This window comes from Pinus tabuliformis, chromosome 9 (assembly GCF_031772625.1).
Source record: "Pinus tabuliformis cultivar Carrire ecotype Pingquan chromosome 9, CPIR1, whole genome shotgun sequence".
Lineage (NCBI taxonomy): Eukaryota > Viridiplantae > Streptophyta > Pinopsida > Pinales > Pinaceae > Pinus > Pinus tabuliformis.
The window spans coordinates 603,482,274-603,501,141 of record NC_142307.1 but is presented as its reverse complement, the minus strand read 5'-3'; the positions used below and the strand labels follow the sequence as shown (position 1 = coordinate 603,501,141).

Here is an 18,868-nt window from a genome sequence, read left to right as displayed (position 1 = left end):
CATCTTCTTGCTTTGCCTTGTAAACCCATTTATTCTGCAATGTTGTTTTACCTACAGGCAATCTGACTAAGTCCCAACTTTGGTTATGTGCTAAGGAGTCCAACTCTTCTTTCATGGCTTGCTCCCACTTCTTCTTGGTTTCTACTTGCACTACTTCTTCATAACATTCTAGTTCACCAGAGTCAGTCAACAATACATAATATAATGAAGGAGAGTATCGTTCAGGGGGTCTACTTACCCTGGTAGATCTTCTAACACCACTTTCAGGTGTTTGAGGTGCTTCTTGGTGTTGTGATTATTGTTCTGGATGTTGATCGTTATGATTTTCAGGCACCATCACTTTTTCTGTGATCTCGTCAAGCACTGTGTATTATTTGTTTTCTTTTTCCTCATTCTTTTCCTGCAACTGATTCTTATACAAAACCTTTTCATTGAATGTGACATCTCTTCTCCTAATTATTTTTTGTTTTTCATAATCATAAAAGTGATAACCAAAATCATTAACACTATATCCAATAAAGGTATATTTCTATGATTTTGCCTAAGGCTTTGTTCTTTTTTCTTTATTAATGTGGACAAAGGCTTCATAACCAAAAGTCTTTAAAAAAGAGTAGTTTACCTTTTTACCTGTCCATGCCTCCTCTGGAATACCACCATCCAAGTAACTTGAAGGCCCTCTATTTATTAGATAAACAACAGTATCTATAGCACCTGCCCAAAATTGTAAAGGCAATCCTACATGCAATCTCATGCACTTTGCATGCTCCATGATTGTCCTATTCATCCTTTCTGACACACCATTTTCTTGTGGTGTTCCTAGAACTGTCTTCTCTCTACGAATTCCATTCTCTGAACAATACCTATCAAACTCTTTGCTGCAATATTCACCTCCATTGTCTGATCTGAGACACTTCAACCTTTTTTTTGTCTCATTTTTAACCAAAGCTTTCCATTTCTTGAAAGTATAAAATACATCAGATTTATTTTGAATACAATAAATCCAGTTTTTTTTGGTTGCATCATCAATAAAAGTAACATAATAATGAGAGCCACCAAGAGATGATACCTAAGTAGATCCCCATACATCTATATGCACAAGCTCTAATTTTTCGCTCTTCTTTTCTTTCCCAACTTTGAGGAATCTGACTCTATTTTGTTTTCCATAAACACAATTCTCACATAATTTTAAATCAACATTATTCAAACCTGGCAACAAATTTCTTGAGTGAAGAATCTGCATCCCCTTCTCACTCATGTGCCCAAGCATATGATGCCACAATGCTGTATCTTCTCCTATAGAGGTTAAAGAATTAACAAAATTAGAAATACCATTTCATAAATACAATGTACTAACATTTTCTCCTTTTGCTATTACTAAAGATCCTTTAGTGACCTTCTAGGTTTTATCTATAAAAGTAGTCACACAGCCTTCACCTACCAACTTCCCTGTTGAAGTAAGATTTTTCTTCAAATCTGGAACATGCCTTACCTTCTTCAATAGCCATTAATTTCGATTCTGTTGTTTTATGAAAACTATACACATTCTAATGATTTTACAGGGTTTATCATCACCCAATCGAACCTGTCCAAAATCTACTTGAACATAATCATGAAAATGTTTCCTATCAGGTGTGGCATGGAATGAGGCCCCTGAATCTACCACCCAGGCATCAACAATATTTTCTAAAGAAATAATCAAAGCATCTTACAACACATCACCTGTTACATTCGCTTCATGATTATTTTCTTGCTATGTGTCTCCTTCTTTTCCCTTCTTAGACTTGCAGTCTTTCTTCAGGTGTCCTTTCTTCCCACATTTCCATCACACTATCCTCGATCTGGACTTGGATCTGCCTTTTCTTGACTTACTATAATATACAGGGCTATTTCCTCTTTCCAATTTTCTTCCCCTAGTCTCTACAATCAAAGCCTTACCTGATGTCTCACCGGAGATTTTTCGTCACATTTCCTCAATAAGGATTGCACCGACAACATCATCAAACTTTAAAGTACTAGATCTAGAGATAGAGTTACTAATGGCCATAACTAAACCATTCCAGCTTTCTAGCAGTGAGCACAGAAATAACAAATCCCTAACTTCATCATCAAAAGTTACTCCTACAGAACTTAACTGACTAGTAACTGTATTAAATTCATTTAAATGATCAGCAACAAATCCACCTTCTGACATTTTCATATTAAATAAACACTTCATAATAAATACCTTATTTGAGGACGAGGGTTTTTCATATAGTTTGGCCAATTTTGACATTAAACCTTTTGTTGTCGTTTCCTTTGAAACATTAAACGCTACCGATGCTTCTAGGCACAATCATATTGTTCCAAGTGCCTTTCTCTTGAGAATATCCCATTATATGTCTCTCATACATGTCAGCTTCTTTGCCTTTCCACTTAATGATTGGTACAGATCTCTCTAATACAGATAATCTTCCATCTGCATCTTCCACAGCTGGTAATTTTGGCCGTTAAATTTTTTTACCCTAAACCTACCATCTTCCGCCATTGCTCCCACTCGAACCAGGAACCCTTTTATCCTGCGAGTTTATCAGCCAAATATACCTTCGGCTTTAATGCCAGTTGTTAGAAAATTATATATTACAGAGCAATGGAACACACAAACATTGTAGAAATATAAACACAAAAAATGCATAAAACAAGAGAGACACAGATATATGTGGTTCACCCAGTTTGGGCTACGTCCATGGAGAAATAGACAGTCCTTCCTTTTATATTATCGAGAAGACTGAAGAGATACAACCTACAACAGATCCGTTGTAATTCCCTCTTCGCTCTCAATCTCCTCTCTCTTCCTCACTCAAAATACAGATCTACATAGATGCAATAAAATTCCCTCATATATAGCGAGGGGTTGCCTTATAGGGAAAAAAAACCTAAATTAAACATAACTTCTACTGTTAGATCTTCGCCTAATGAACGGCCGAGATTGACTACGAAATTACAACATTTTAAAAGGCAATTTTACATCTATTTTTAGCTTCAGGGGCATTGCCCCTGATCCCCCTGGGGTGTGGGGGGGGGGGAGGGGGGGGGGCCGCGCTCCCAAAGGTCGCAACCACCCCCCATGGACCCCCCTACAGCAAATATATTACGGGCGGCGTTTCCATCCCATTACGAACTAGGGTCCAATGCAGCGATACCTTTGAATATAGAAGATAATCAGGCTCCACACCCAAACAACTAAAGGGGTGAGATACTATGGGATAAATGAATGTATTCTTGACCTTGCAAGGGACTTTTTAAAAGACAAGTTTCTTTAGCAAAGACAAATATACTAATCATGGAGGGTCGGTAAGGTTAACTGTGAGAAAGTCAGGCCCATAAGAGTCATTTTTCCTAGGTTGCGTGATAAATATATCATTCTAAGAAAGAAATGGCTCTTGAGGGGTTCTTGCCTTTTTCTAAAAGAATATTTAATTATAAGACAACAAGAGGAAAGGAGGGAGGAAATGTAAAAGATTAGGGAAACAAGGGACAAGGGCAAGAGAGCATGGATTTATGAAATTAAATCTGTGGTAGCACATTTTGGAACTCATTCCAAAATATAGCAACAAGATGTCAAAAAAGAAGAGGCAACTAATTCTTTAGTAGGAAACAATGAAACAAGATGAGTATGGGCAAGCAGGGACAAAGAATCAATTGTGAGTCTTGTATGTCAAAAAAAATAGCAATAAATTCATACCGAGGTTTCCTTAGGATTAGTTTGTTCGAACTACATAGGTTATCCATGGAGATGAGGACCTAGGTTAGGGCGTATTGTGAAAGATAGAAACATAATTTTCCTCATAGAAACACATGAGCATGAAGGGTGCAAGGCACCTTTATTTGAAGGATACTAGAATATGACAGTGTGGAACAAGGAAAAATGGAATGTAAAAGGACACGGGGGTACCATGGTATTATTGAGGGAAAAATAAGGGTGTTTCATTCAGTTAGAAAAAGAAGACTCAAAACAAAAAATTCATTTGTTTTAAAATATCAAAAAATGGAAATCACATTAGAATTGCAGCATGCTATTTTGCACTGCAAGTTTCAAAAACATAAAAAATTAGAGGGCTTGACAACAAATATCCCTTTGTAGCCTTAAAAGTAGATATCAAACATATTCTCATCTAGGCCAAGTCCTTATAGTGGGTGATTTCAATGCTAACACTACAAGTGATCAAGCTAGCATTCTTTGTTGTAAAGAAGATTGTGACCCTATCTGGATTACAAAAGAGAGTAATCGTCAATGGGAAAGAATATCAAAGGATAAGGGATGCAATAATTTTGGTTAAAAATTTCTTACTCCATGTGGGGCTTTCAATTTAGCCATTAATTGTTTGTCTAGATGGGAAAAGTATGGTAATTTCACTTACACTACTTATAATGGAGAACGTCTGGTAGATTATGTAATTTGCTCGCATGGCTTATGTGAGAAAATAGAGGAAGTTTTGATCGAAGAACAACTTTGGGATTTAAAATCAAATCACAAGCTAATTTATTTAAGCTTCTTTTATATTAGAAAGAAGAAAATTATAGCGTAAAAAATTCAGTTTGTTAAACAAATACTCCCAAAGGGAAGAATTATTATGACTCCAATAAATTGTAATACCTTCAAAATAACACTAGAGAGGCTCTTCAAGAAGGAGAAAATTTCGATCCATGGCCTTCATAGTCATGAATTAACACTTTTAATTCGAAACCTACTTACGGATGCAAAAGAGAAAAAATTAAGAAGTCTAAAACAAATTTCTTTATGGTTAATAGTTGGTTTCACAAAGAATGCAAAAAGGTAAAGAGAATGTTGAAAGAGTCAAACAAGGATAACATAAAGCTCAAATCTTACAAGAATATTTTAAGAAAGAAAAAGGTTGATTTCATGGTTTTAAGGAGGGAAGAACTAATATTCCTTGGGAAAAATAATCCCAAATTATTTTGGAAGGAGCCCCAACCGAGAAAGACGCAAACAAAAATTAGTATTACAACTTCTAAATGCTTTTACTATGCAAGATAAGTTTATGAGCAAGATCCAATGGTTGAGCCTCCTCCCTTGGTAAACACTAATATTGAGCTCTTCACAGTGCAAGAGGTAGAGATGGGTATCAAGAATTTGGGTGTTGAAGAAGAAAAAGACTTAGCTGAACTCCAAGAAGAGTATCTAAAGTGGGGCTTAGAAATTCTTGCACCTCACATTACAAAAATTTTCAACAACATCATATAACAAGGGTCACCGATAGATTTGAGAAATTTTTAGGCCCCTATACTACTAGTGTAACCACTTATTGTTATTAGTACAACCCCATTATTATACTGTTGTATCCATGTAGTCCCCATATTGTTACTATTGTGCCCCATAGAATCCCACTATTGCTATTATTGTGCCCTTACATTATTATTGTTATGTCGGCTCTAATTATATTATGACCCCTTAGACTCCTATATATAGAAAGGCGGTCTTGTCATTTGTATCATCTAAGAATTGTTCATTTGTGTAATGTAAAGGATGTTTTCCCCTCGAAGAGGCTTATTTATAAGGCATTGATCTATATTTTCTATCTTTCTATGAGTTGGTTTCATAACTTTTGGTATCAGAGCTTTGGATTCTAAGGTTACGCTGCTCCAAACAGTTCATTGTGGTATTTTCTCTATAAATTGTTTCCTGCGAGTTTTCAGAAGCTAAAAAAAACCCATTTGAGAAGAAATCTTGCTAAACCGTGCGTCCAAATTTTAGATCTTGTCTTGCTATATTTTCGGATATATGATATGAGGAAGTTAGGGTTTCTGCAAGCTCCATAATATGAGGCCACGAAAAACACTAAAGAAGCTATTAAAACCCACCCATGGAGGCAATGCAGCCAAATACATGTCTCCTTGAAAATTCATTAACCATAGATAAACTATTCAACTCCATAATCCTTTATATATTCATTCAAAATTATCTAAACCAAATGCTACATTATGAGCAAAGCTTTCACGTAGATGCAAAGGCAAAGATTGTATTTTTTAACGACTTTTAAAGAATAATTTGAACTCTTTCTTACTATTTTATAGGTAAATAAATTGTTTTCTATCATAAATATGGTCAAAATAAATGATTTATTTTCCATCATAAATAAGGTCAAAACAACAAATAATATATATGTTGGATTCTAATTTATTAATTCTATATTAATAAATAATAAATAATAATATAATTGGAAGTAGCCATAGAGTGTTGTATTAAGACACTTTGTGATGTGAAGGTCACCAATTCTAAGTGGGAAAAATGAACCATGCTAAGGGTTGGTGTGGCCCAAGTTAGGTGTCATCCCCTCTTTATTATGGCCACTTAAATGCCTCTGGGATTGTAGCTACTCAAGCCACATGATAACTGTGCCATTTAACTCAAAAGTCACATAACTTAGCAAAAAAAATATAATATAGTATATCAAATATAAATTTTTTTTAACAAAAACATTGTTTACCAACATTATATAAATAAATTGTTTTCTACTATAAATTTGATATTTTAAATTCTAATTTATTAATTTTATAATAAATTATAAATTATAATATAACATATTAAATATGACAAAATTTACACAATAAAAATGAAATTTAAACATATATTTTTAAACATTATGTTATTTTAAATATTAAATTGAATTCATCCCTGTTTAATTGCAAAAAAATTATGATCTTTTAATCCTTCAAAGATTAACACATAAATGCATTAATGAGTTGGTATTTGTGAATTATAATCTCAAATTTCACTTAAGAATCCCTAATCTCATTACTCGGAATCTTACTATTACTATGCAGTTAAAAAGTCCTAATCTCCTTAATGAGAGTTTCTCCATTATTATCAAGAATCTCACAATTAGTATGAAACAGTTAAAAGCTCTTAATCTCACAATTATTTTCTTCATAATAATATTTTTTTTGGTTAACTTACAAACTTGAAAGTCAATTTATATTTATGCTCGATTCTAAACAAATAAACAAATTCATGAACAGCTGAGGCTACGGTGAAAATGGGAGATGTCGATGACACATCTGATTCTGATTGCAATGTTGAGCCTGAGGATGACCATGAGGATCCCGAGACATTCAAGGGAGGATTTAACACGGATGGGGCAAACCACTATCTCGAGGAAAACTCTGACATCTCTGAGAAAAACTGAAGCAGGAACTCAGAGGGAAGGATGTTCCTGCCTGTCAAAAGAAAAATCCATGTTACAAATAACTTTCAAACATGGTCAATGTTATAACTCTCATTTCGTGTGATCTATATAGCATCAGGGATATCCAAACATAAACCTGTTCATGTATATATTTGTGTTTGATTTCGTTCATGTTAGTTGGATTTTGAAATATTTCTGAAATCTGTAATCAAATAAGTTCAGGGTTTGTGTGTATAAATTCAATTTAGGCAAATTCAAGGTTTATGTGTATAAATTTAATGCTTTAATTTATATGGAATTATTTTGAAAGATAAAGTTTCAATTTTGAAATATTTCTGAAATCTGTAATCAAATAAGTTCAGGGTTTGTGTGTATAAATTTAATTTAGGCAAGTTCAGGGTTTGTGTGTATATATTTAATTTCTGTATTTGAAAGGCTTTAACTTATATGGAATTATTTTGAAAGATAAAGTTTAAGTTTAAGGAGAATATTTTGTGGACAATTTAGTTATAAAGAGTTATTTTTAATAGTAAATTTTAGAATATTTTAAAATTTTGATAAAAATAAGTGAAATTAATGACTTTATTCATATACATCAATTTTTTAAATATTAAAAAATATATTCTAAAATTTTGATAAAAATGAGCGAAATTAATGACTTTATTCATATACATCAATTTTTTTAAATATTAAAAAATCTATAATAAAAAGTTACTCTCTGACACTATTAAATTTCACTCAATATCAAATAACTTATCACTTTTCCAAAATATTCTAAAATCTACAATCTTATGCTTCAGTCTTACAAACGAGTTTTGAAATTGTTAGATTTCATTCCATGTCATATGAATTTATTCTTTTGACATAATTTAAAAAATTCTACATAAGGCAGTACATTATTCATAATCAACAAGGTAAAAGATCTGGATTATTTAAATAGTGCTGGTTTAACTGGCCGCACAGATTCAAACAGGGCACTCTGACAGGCTACCCTTGAAGGAATTTTCTATAGTGCTATCTCAAATTAAACTTTACAGAAAGGCAGATTATAAAATGGAAATTGTTTTCTAGATATTGATTTCCAGACATTACAGTTCAATTAGTTTCCTAAGTAAAAACGTACGTAAGATTCACCCACTTATTTTTTTAGTAAGAAGATTCACCCACTATTTACACCAGAATTCCCATCAAATGCTTAAGAAGACCATCGACGCTTTAAAAAAACTGAATTGAAATAAAAATTACCGCTAAAGTTTAATTATCGAAATAATATGAAATTTGTGTGAATTGAAATAAAAATTACTGCTATAGTTTAATTATAGAAACAATATGAAATTTGTGAAAATTGAGAGATACAAAGTTCAGATCTAATGGTTGTGATCCTGTTTACAAAGAGGAGAATAAATTCTAAACTTTTAAAAATTAAAAAAAAAATTGCAATCTCATATTTCATATTTGTTAATTATACCAAATCTGTAAAAACTAAAAGATCCAAGGTTCAAACAGCCGATTAAAATATTGTTTAAAAAAACAAATCTTAAACACTAAAAAATTAAAAAAATAATTTGGAACCCTATATTTGGATCACAGAAGTCTAAATTCCTTAACCCTATATTTGTTAACCATATAGAATTTGCTTTCTGCCATAGATTTTATATGCTGAACTGAAAATATTCTCTTGAGATTGCAAAATATCACTAATTTTAATGAGCCTGTGGAAAACAGGAACGCCTACCAGAAATTGAAGATGAAGCAAAAGCCGGAGCTGTTGTGTTGCCAAACACAGAGCCTCCAAAGGAACTCCCTGTACCTCCAAACGAACTTGAACTCCATTTCCCAATTGCTGATCAAATTCAAATGTCAAATAACAAACCCACAAATTCACCAAAACTGGAAACTAACGGCGCTTATAATTCTGCTGGTTAACTGAATGGAATCGAGGAAGAAATATACAAATTGAATGAATTAAAGGGTACTTACAATTGCTGGACCCAAACACGGCCGTACTTTTTGTTGCAGACGCACTAAACAAACAGACAGTCTACAATCCTCAAATTTTCTTGACAACTGCCAAAATTTAGCCCAGTCCGGAACAACAGAATTTAGCCGAGTTTAAACAAGGAAACAATGCATTCATTCATTCATTACACGGAGGCTTTAATAGCCATCTGGGTATGCCAGCAAGGCTCTAGCTGATGACTAGGGTCGTGATGTAAGCGCTGCTGTGCTGCCACCGTGGCGTTATTATAATGTTCCAACCACTCTGCTCAGCGTCAAAGAAACGCCACTAAATTCTATCTGAATCCGCGTCCACGCAGCCGTAGTGAATAATTTATTGATATTGTTGGCGTCAAAATAACGCTGACGATGTACCCGCGTTGTGCTGTGGTGGAAAATTTATTCATATGTTGACTGGGACAAGACGTGTGCCCAGCAAGCCCATGAGCAAGTCTGGTCGTTGTTCATTTTTTAAGATGGGAAAGTTATTTGTCTTCTTCATTGTTGGGTTCTCTATCATATAATTTCAGGGGATAGATGAGGAGGTTGGGTTTTAATTTCAAATGAAATAGAGAAAAAACAATTAAGTGGGTAGTTATATAATTAAATGATTGGTAAATATATATAAACATTAATTTATAATAGACATTAAAAATTTATCTCATAATATATTACATTGCCAAAACTTATCTCATAATATATTATATTGTCAAGATTTGCGTTACACGTGGTCAAATTCCACCGGCTGCCACTATAACAGCGAGAAGGAACCGCTCAGCCCACAAGGAACGGCCCTTTAGGGTAATAGGGACCAGTGATAGAACGGCCCCTTAGGGTAAAAGGGACCCGAGGGACCAGTGATAGAACGGCCCCTTAGGGTAAAAGGGACCCGTGACATGCACAGCGGCATGAACGACTTAGCAGACCGTTTGGCATGAACGACTTAGTAGAGCGGCATGAAAGACTTAGCAGAGTGTTCGGTGACCACGAGACCAAACTCCTGCGAGCAAGTATGAGTTATATATTTAAAACCAAAATAAATCCAAGTTAATTTTGGATCTACTAAGTATCGAGAGATCATATTTCTCAAACATCTTTCTGAATGAAAGACTTGAGGAAATGTCTACACATTCATAGATTTGATTCCTCTTATTCCTTGCTAGATCTACAGCTAAGGTAAATCTATCCCAGAAATATTTTTATTTTCAATTTTATTGGTAATATTCCTATAATGGCATATATATAAGTTACTTTTCTAACCTTTTTATAATTTAATTTTTTAATGTTATATATATATATATAATATATATTATTATAAAATTGAAATTTAAAAATAAAATAATTATGACTATAATTCATTATCTAAAAATATTTTTATTTTAATTTTATTAAATCCAAATAGAAAACCCTCCACACATCCTTCTGGTTACATTTGTTTCCGCCCCGCCTCCACGACGCCCAAACTTTCAGTTCTCCATCAGTGATTACATCTCCTCCCATGCCTCTGCTTCCTCTTCACCACGCCGAGACTTTGTGTCCGCCCGCCCAAACTCTCGAGTCTCCGTAGATAATTTAACTTTGACCCACCCTTCCCAAGCCTCCGTTCTGTCTCAGCACGCCATAGACTTTGGGGTTTTGGTCACTAATTCCGCCGCTCATCCTTCAATAATCACTAATTTCGCCGCTAATTGTGCCGAAACTCTCGAGTCTCCGTAGATAATTACAGCTTTGACCGACCCTTCCCAAGCCTCCGTTCTGTCTCAGCACGCAGAGACTTTGGGGGTTTTGGTCACTAATTACTTTTCTTCTCATCCTCCAATAATCACAGAAAGGGAGGTATAACTACATCTTTTGTTTTCTTTCGTGGAATAAGGACGCGTTTTCGGGCACAATAATTTGACTATTGTTTTTTTCAAACTTGAATTTATATTTTTTATTAAAAACAGATTTTTTTATTCAATAAATTTATTCAAATTAAATATAATAAGTATATTTAATTTAAAATTAACAAAATATTTATATAATCTATTTATCTATATCGAATGTTAATTGAGTTTAGCTTGAGTTTTTGGGCGGAAGGAGGTTTTCTTGTAAGTTAACATATTATTGACAGTCTAGAATAGAGTAACTTATTATTGACACTCTAGAATAGAGTAACTATGTTGTGTTCTTAAGTGAGTCTATACTAAATGCCCAAAATTTTATTGCTCAAGATAAAAATAAATATTCCCTATATATGAAAGCAATGTCAACTATAATTGAAAACTAAAATAAATACACATCTTTAATTAGTTTTAATTAAAAGCATTACAAAACATCAATAAAACCACCCTCACTATTCTCACTTAATCTTTTGTTGATATTACAACACAATGTGGTAAATTATTTCACTCTCACTTAGTCATAAATAAAATATTTCCACATTACTTAACATAATTTGTTATCTAACTTTAATAAGAAATAAAATAATTAGAAGTAAAAACAAGTGTGAATAAACTATTTAAACCTCATACATTTCTAAAATATTTCATGGAAGGATTTAAATAAATTATTTGAAGATCTATGTTAACAAATTTATGTAGATATCAATTATATATATATATATATTATATATATATATATATATATATATAGAAACTTTTATAATGTACATAATAAAATATTCAATGTCTAAAGAAAAAAGTAATTAAAAGTTGGAAAATAAAATAAAAAATATCAAATACTTCCTAATAAGAATAATAAGGAGGTGTAATTCATTCAATTCTTAATATAAAAATAATGTGGCATTTAAAAATATTTATAATAATAAACAAATTTAATGTTGTTTACTCATAAAATATTTTAATATCCAAGATCAAGTAATATTGACATATACTTAAAAATATATTAATAACAAAAAAACTTAATGTGGACAACTTAGTCTATAGATAAAATGTCTCAATACACATGCTATGAAAAATACTTTAATCTCAACTATGTATATATTGTATATTGTTTACATTTTTTTTATATATGTCCTATGAACAAAACAAAAAATAATTTTTTGAAGTGGTGTCACTATTTTTCATTTTGATATTTTTTAGGTATATAGATATTTTTTGCGAGCTTTCCTGAAATCCAATAATTTTTTTAGACTAGCAATTTTAATATAACATTCAAAAATACAATTTAAGCAATGAAAAAATACACATTCTAGATATATAGAGAGAACCAAATTCATTGGGATCTATAAAATATTGAGAGGGACACAATTTTTTTCATAATTTACATTTTAAAAAAGGATTGCACCTGAAGAGATTTACTCCACTTGTAACATGCTAAATCTGTAATTCAGATATATCTATACTAATATAATAAATTTTCATTGATAAAAAATATGATAAAATCCTTCTTATATTAAAATTTCTTAGTTCAAACACACTCTTTTCTATTATGAAATTTGAAAGCATTTTGAGTGTTAGGAGGAATAACCTATAACTTACAACAACCCCTAAAATCCATATATTTAAGATCTTTGAGTTTTGCGATTTCATATGGAAATGGTTCTAAATCATAACATCCATTGAGATCCAAAAATATGAGATTTTTGAGATCTCTAATTTCACATGGAAATGATTTTAACCATTTACATCCCTTGAGGTGTAAAAACTGATTGTTTAAATATTTTCAATGCTTGAGTGCACATCACCAATTTCAGTATAATTCAACTAAGAAATTCAAGTTGTTTTTGTTTTTTGTTTTGTTTTTCTTAAGGAAAGAAAAAAATAACAACTTTCTATTAATTAAAAATATGTTTACATAAGCATGCATATAAAATATGTTCTAGAATAATCCGAGTTACATATGATTGATAACAAGATATAGGGTTCACAAACCCCTCAAAGAAACCCAAAAGGAGCACAATATATACCCCAACAACGACCATCCACACATCATTCTAGCACCGCTGGAAGATGCTCCAACTGACAAGATATGAAGAAGAGGATTCATTGTATAAAACCCTAGGGTCAACGAGCACCATAGCACATCACAAAGAGATTTAAAAATTTTGGCCATGCACGCTTAACCAAATAAAACCCCAAGGAATGCAGGCCCACAAAAATCCCAAGAGGGAGCTATAAATGATATGAAAAGGTGACTGACCAACAAATGAAAATTGTTTCAAACCCCAACAACCAAAACCGGAGGCAGAAATAGGGATAATACACCCATAAAATATCTCGTAGGATCAACACCCAACATAGGGATGCGATAACGAAAAAAAGGGACAAGACCCAACAAATCCCATGGTCATGACTCAATAGTCATATCGACGAACATTCACCAAAGAAATCTATAACGACGAAAACCAGAAATAGGGTGGTAATGATCTTGAGTAGTAAAGAAATAATAAGCAAAACCGTAGTGAAGTCCTAAACCCTAACGTGGATAAAGCTTCCACATGGAAACATAGATGACAATTGCAATGGAAGGGGCATAGTCGAGAAAGGTGGGCCAAGAGGCATGAACAAGAGAGTTAAGTAGACAAGGTTCACCACACAACCGTCCCATCTACATTGACAGTAACTGGAAACAGGGTAGTGGTGACCATGAGTAGGAGAAGACACACCAAGGAGAATTGCAATGAAGTCCTAAACCCCAACCAATATAGAGCTTCCACATGACGACGATAACAACAACAATAGAGAATGAGGGCACAATCGAGAATTTTGGCCAAGATGCAGGAATAAGAGTTTAAATAGGCTAGGCTTCGTTGTTCAACCTTCCCTCCCTCAACAGCCGCTCTCCACGAAATTTCACCCTTGGTGGTTAGCCCTTACCTGTTTTCCTTAGCAATGAGAAAATACAAGGACTAAAATTAAAATTGTTTTAGTTTCCACAATGATCTTGGAAATAATTGTAGCCCCATGTCACCTAAATATAACACCCTAAGAGACATAAGGTTAAGGAAGAATTCTTTCGAAATCACTTCCAATTAAAATTTGCATACCAAATTTAGAGTCACCAGTTTTGGATATCTCATCTCCTTTGTTGGTAGAGATGTAGTATGACTACCAAAAAGGGAGAATCATCTGCAATTATCGCAATAAAAGGATCTTGCCTCTAAAGGGGCTAAAAACATTATGGCACAAGTAAATATATATAAATACGAAGATACACCAAAATTGATTAATAGGAAAATCTACATATTGTATATATATTAAAAATGAAATATAAATATATATATTTTATGTATTATATATAAAAATTTCAATAATAAGTAAAGTTATATTTCTTATATAATATATATACATATAGCGAAGGATATCCACCATCTTTAAAAAATTTTAAATTCTATATTTTGTACCAAAAAATACTTTAATATAAATATTATACAGTAAGATACAAAATATTAATAGTGTTTGGTTAAAGATGTTATTTGAGAGAATGTATACATATTAGAGTTAAACAAAATCAAAGTAGAAAAAATAAATTTAGCAAAACTCAAGAAAGCATTGGGAATACTGTTGGTTTTTTATGTTGAAAACATGCTTTAAACCATTGGAAATTGAATGTTGTTGTTGTTAACTCCTTTATTGACAATTATGGTGGGGCTGGCCATGATGTTTGGAAGATAATTCATCATATTGTTCACCTAAAGAGCTTATTTCCTAGCATGTAAGCTTATTAAGTTGGTGTTCTAGTACATTGACATGATCCATCTATGCTTTTAGAATGTAACTTATGGTTCTAGTGTATCTAGAGAACTCATTTTTGAAATTATAGAAAACTCAATAGCCTTTAGCAATAGGAAGAGAAAGAAATGACCAAACTCTTCCACATAAAGATACAAGTAAGGAAGATACATATTATGCTCTTTGACTCAAGATCACATGCAAATCTCATTTCAGTAAAGCTAGTATGTAAATTTGCATTGGAAGTATGTGATCATCCAAGCATTAGGATTAGTAAATAAGGAAGCATAGTTAAAGGTAACAAAACAATGCAAAATTATATTAGTTATCTGTGTTTATTTTATAAAGGAGGTAGAATTAGATGTAGTTCCCTTTTATGTATGTGGAGCGATGTTTGGAAGTCCCTACATGTACATGTAATATGCAATATTCATGTGCACAACCAACAATACCAGCTCACCAATGATGGAAAATCATTCACCATAAATGTGCACAAAGAAAAGTTAAAAATTTTCACCAGCAAATACTAACCAAGCATGAAAATGATCATTTCTCGCAAGAAGTTTGTTTTATTGTTTTTAAGAGAGAATCATCTTATAGAAGAGTTAACGAGTGCGAAAGCATCCTTAGAGGGGTGTACTAAGAAACATAAAAAACAACTAGCAGAGTTTCTATAGGCTTACAGGGATGTGTTCTAGGAGCCTAAAGGGCTACCACCAAGATGGAAGCAGAGCATAAGATCCAAATATTTCAACAGATCCCTCACTAAACATTGGGTTGTACAGTTAGTTTGTTATAGAAGCAAGTGAGGTGAAGAAACAATTGAAAAAACTACTAGAATGGGGTGTCATTCAACTAAGTACACCACCATGTGGGTCAACCATCATCATAGTTCCAAAAAGAATGGGACTTGGTCGATGTGTATTAATTACAGTGCATTGAAGAAAATCTAACTCAAGAATAGGTACCCCCTACCCAAGATTGATGATTTGTTGAATTAGTTGTAGTAAGTGAAATACTTCACCAAGGTGGACTTAAAGTCTAGATATCAACAGTTTGAAGTTAGAGAATAAGATACTTGGAATAACGCCTTCAAAACCAGGCAAGGTTTGTATGAGTGGGTAGTCAAGCCATTTGGCCTATGCAATGTACCAACTATGTTTATGAGGGTAATGAATGATATGATGCACAATTTTATAGATTCATTTGTTATTTTATATTTGGATTATATATTGGTATATAGTGCTACCTAGGAGGAGCACATCTCACCTTAGACGCAGGTGTTGGAGACATTAAATAAGCACCAATTTCTAGAAAATATCAAGAAGTGTGATTTTTCACAGTAGTATCTGGTGTATATAGGGTATGTGATGGGTGGAGGAGGGACAAAAATAGATCCCGCCAAGATGGAGGCCATCATAAAATGGTTTGTGCCTACTAATGTTTTTGAGGTTAGGAGTTTTGTTGGGGTGACACAATACTTGAGGAAATTCATAGCCTCATTTTTAGTGGAAACAACATCACTCCATGCCATACTAATAAGTGGCGAGAGTTTCTAGTGCGGAAAGGGTAAACAAAGGCCATTTGATGAGTTAAAGAAGAAGATTAGTCAAGCACTAGTTTTTGCACTACCAAACTTGGATAAGCCCTTTCAAGTGGAGGTAGATCCGGTGAGTATGTTATGGGTGTGATCTTGATGTGGGGGGGAAGGCTTGTATGCTACCATTCTAAATTAGTTCATGGGGGAGTTGTTAACTACCCTACTTTTAATAAGGAGGTTTATGAAATGGTGAAAATCGTGAAGAAGTGGAAGCAGTATCTAATGGGTAAGGAGAAAATAATCCATATATATCACTAGCCACTACAGTACTTGCAGGCCCCAAGTAAGTTATAGATGAAAGAAGATATAATTCTGCAGAAAAGGCTTAGAACTACAAGATAGGGACAAAATGAACTTTAACAGATTGGCTTGAAAGGAGAACTTCTAGGCAAAGCTAAATGGAACACCGAGAGATGGTGGAGGAAAAATGTCCTCACCTCATTCACTGGAAGCATTTTAGGACTAAAAAGCTCAAAAAATGGGGAGTGATTCATATTTGATAATTATATTGTTTTTCATCCACATCAATTATTTTAGCATGGAAAAAGTGGAGGAATCATCTGATAGGACCATTTTTTATTTGCGAGACCCAATTAGGGCAATTAGGGCCTAAAATATTCTTGGAGCATTTTGAGGCATCAAAGAGTTTTTTTAGGGGGTAAAAACTTTGACACTTTAGTGATACACTCTTTTCTCCTATTCTACACACAAATACCTTTCCAACAATGCAAGAATCATCTTGGTTGGAGTCCATATGGAAAATTTATGCCACTCGGAAGTTGACCTTGTTGTTTTCACCAACATAATTCAAGGGGATTCCACGTCATCCCCATTTATTCATGGATAATATGCTAGGCACATGATAATGATGAATAATACTCTAGAATAGTCCATATTGTAACCCTAGTTAAGATTTAAAGGAGTCAAACGTAACTACGACTTGGCTATTAGGTTATGTTATAAATGGGCCACTAGGAGGAAAAGGGGTTCCATTCTTTTCGAGTGCATTTTTTTGCATAGACAAATAGAGTAACTAAGAGGGATAGGGAGAGAGCACACATATATTATTTTTTCATTGTGGTAGCCCACAGGCCACATGCCTTATTTGTACTTGCAACCATTTTCTATTCAAATAAAGAGAGCAAAGCGACCTCACCTTCCAACTGGGTTTTCTCCCGAAAGGGTTTCCCAAGATATATTTTGTGTTAATCGCAATTTATGAGGCTTTATTTCATTGTTCTCTATTTTTTTCGTAATTATAATTAATATGCATACACAATAATCAGTAATTTACATATCTAAAAATGTAAAGAGAAATAAACCCTTGTGGTGTAGATTTCAGATTTTTAAGTACAATTTGTGAGATTTGTTGTGACGAATTGTCAAGTGGAATGTCCACAAAAATTTACAAATCACATATGAAAAAATACGAAAGAAAAGTGGATAATGATGCAGGAAAGTAAAAGGATGAAGTGACAAAAGATGGAAAAAAAAGAAATAGAAGCATGGTTAATAGTGAGAAGAAAACGAAGTGAGTTATAAATAAAAGTATTTTGTGTGTGGGTTGAGAGGTATATAGAATAAATCTTGAAGGAATACATCCCTAAAAAATAGTTCTTGGATAATGTCATTTTATAATGATATTGGTTCGAGATTAAAAACTTTTGAACTCGTGTGTACCCGAGTCGATAATGTTCGAGGTAAAAAGCCACTAATGTAAAATATTTTTCATCATGTTTATTGTGGTAAGCATAAAACTAAATAGGATCTACACTTAGCAGAGTCATCGATCTTAGTGAGGAGGCAATCAGGTAGATTTCAAGTAAAGAAAAATGGTCTTGTGTAGGAACAAAATGATGATTGAGGATACAAAAAAGAATAGATTACTATGTGGAAAAATTTTGCAAGAGATAGAGGACCCTTGGATGTGTGTCTATGAAGATTTTTGTTCCTATGGAGTATGATGTAGGAGCATCAACATCAAGGTTACAATTGAGTTAGGAACCGAGGAGATTGAGGATGATGAAAATGAGAGTGGTGATATATAGTAAGAGGGATATGTATGCAAAATTTTGATGGAAGAATGGGTGATGAAGCATGTATGAGAATAAGTTTTCTAGAGAACTGGTGGATATAATGACTGAAAACCAATTTATTCTAGTAGATGGTGATTCTTTCATATGTACTTCAACTAATATTTATGTAGGTACAAGATGATAGCAGAGAAGATCAAGAAGGAAGAAGACCAAATAACTATTAAAGATGAAGAAAAAGGACAACAAAGGCAAATAATGAGAAGGACTAATTTAATGAAGAATGCTTGTTAAAGAGGAGACATAAAAAAGTAGTACCTATTTGTAATTTTTAATGGATGATATTATGAATATTCTAATAGTGTATGCATATTCTAG

The 18,868-nt window shown here is 33.0% G+C and overlaps 1 long non-coding RNA gene across 6 annotated transcripts in view; it reads right to left on the bottom strand.

Annotated features, from left to right (window-relative positions):
• Positions 1–9,461, bottom strand: part of LOC149150018 (uncharacterized) — a 51,685-nt gene extending 42,224 nt beyond the window's left edge. Inside the window, exons 1-3 of one of the 6 annotated variants that reach the window (XR_016262665.1) lie at positions 9,165–9,449; positions 8,920–9,027; positions 1,238–2,586 (exon numbers count right to left, since the gene is read on the bottom strand). This is a non-coding gene — a long non-coding RNA (uncharacterized LOC149150018). Of the gene's footprint in view, positions 1–1,237; positions 2,587–6,775; positions 7,216–8,919; positions 9,028–9,164 lie in introns of those variants that run through there. The other 5 variants (XR_016262664.1, XR_016262662.1, XR_016262661.1 and 2 more) reach the window with 5 other exon arrangements.
• Positions 9,462–18,868: the final 9,407 nt, after the last annotated feature.